Genomic DNA, 237 nt, shown 5'->3' with positions numbered 1-237 from the left:
TGCGCCATGGGCGCCGTGGGGCGGTGACTAATTGCCCCCGTAAATCACCGCCCCGCGCCGCGCTCCGCCGTTTATTTTTCTGACAGTAATTTAGTGCTTGCTCTTTTCCACACTTGTCACCGCGTGTTTTTCCTCACATTAGAAGCCTGTAGAAAAAGGACAGTAATTAGCGGTGCAATACATCCTGGCGGAGGCTCTTTCATCACACTGTGATAATTGCCCCCCGTGTCTGTCAGG

General features: G+C 53.2%; 1 long non-coding RNA gene across 1 annotated transcript in view; it reads right to left on the bottom strand.

Moving 5' to 3' along the window:
* LOC108445592 overlaps positions 1 to 237 on the bottom strand; it is a 7,975-nt gene that overhangs the window by 1,419 nt on the left and 6,319 nt on the right. The window contains exon 3 of the long non-coding RNA XR_001860518.1: positions 1 to 146. This exon is cut by the window's left edge and continues 1,419 nt beyond it. This is a non-coding gene — a long non-coding RNA (uncharacterized LOC108445592). The remainder of the gene's footprint in view (positions 147 to 237) is intronic.

This window comes from Corvus brachyrhynchos, unplaced genomic scaffold, assembly GCF_000691975.1.
Source record: "Corvus brachyrhynchos isolate BGI_N302 unplaced genomic scaffold, ASM69197v1 scaffold101, whole genome shotgun sequence".
Taxonomy (NCBI): Eukaryota; Metazoa; Chordata; class Aves; order Passeriformes; family Corvidae; genus Corvus; species Corvus brachyrhynchos.
Note: the sequence above shows the minus strand (reverse complement) of the source record. Positions and strands in the feature narration are given on the sequence as shown.